The sequence below is a fragment of the Echinops telfairi genome, unplaced genomic scaffold (assembly GCF_000313985.2).
Source record: "Echinops telfairi isolate 266 unplaced genomic scaffold, ASM31398v2 ScPeMD7_23;HRSCAF=83, whole genome shotgun sequence".
Taxonomy (NCBI): Eukaryota; Metazoa; Chordata; class Mammalia; order Afrosoricida; family Tenrecidae; genus Echinops; species Echinops telfairi.
Window position 1 is genome coordinate 83,492,599 of NW_022103920.1, and position 849 is coordinate 83,493,447.

Sequence of the window (849 nt, forward strand, 5' to 3'; positions counted from 1 at the left end):
ATTAGAAAAAATAATACATGAATAATAATGAAGAAGAAAATGTTATAATGTTAATAATGGAAGAAGAAAATGTTCTAGAATTGAATGTGGTGATAATTGTACAACTCTTCTTGATATGATTGAATTACTCAATTGTATGATATGTGGATAAAGTGCTAATAAAACTGTTTTAAAAAAATCCTACGACCACAGTTCTGATTCGGACTCACTGAGAATTAACAACAATTCTTGGTGCTTGGCTGTTAATCAAAATGTTGGCCATCAAGTCCTCCCCGAGGAGCCTGGTACACAACTTCTACAACAGTCATGATCGACAACTCTGTGGAGCACAGTCCCGCTCTGGTGCACACAGGGCGGCTAGGAGTCATTGCCAACAGTTAACCCTGGGGCTGTTCCTCCTCACTTTGCCTCAGGACTGGACAACGTGGTCTTTGTTTATTTTTACCGAGTTACTCAGATACATTCTTTCCCACCAACAAGCTTACTTTATAGATAAGAAAATGGGGACTTGCAAGAGCTGAGAGGACGTGCCCAAGGTCATCCGAGTACTGAGTAGAAGGTTTGGGATGAGACAAGTGCTGTCTGACTGGGGCTGAGCCTCAGCCACTGCATTCTACCTCGGCAGCTGGCTGTGGATTGTACCGCACCAGGTCTAGAACCATGACCCTGTGCACACAACCAAAGTCACAGGCAACGTAGGAGTGGGGGGGAGGCGGGGGCCAGCGGCTCCCTCCTAGCTTTCTGTCAGAGTCTCCTTCCCTGACTGTTGGCTGGCTGGTTAGTGCTAATGGTATCAGATGGAGATTTGTTTCAAATATTTAAAAATCAGAGGACTCAGGACTGGGTTTA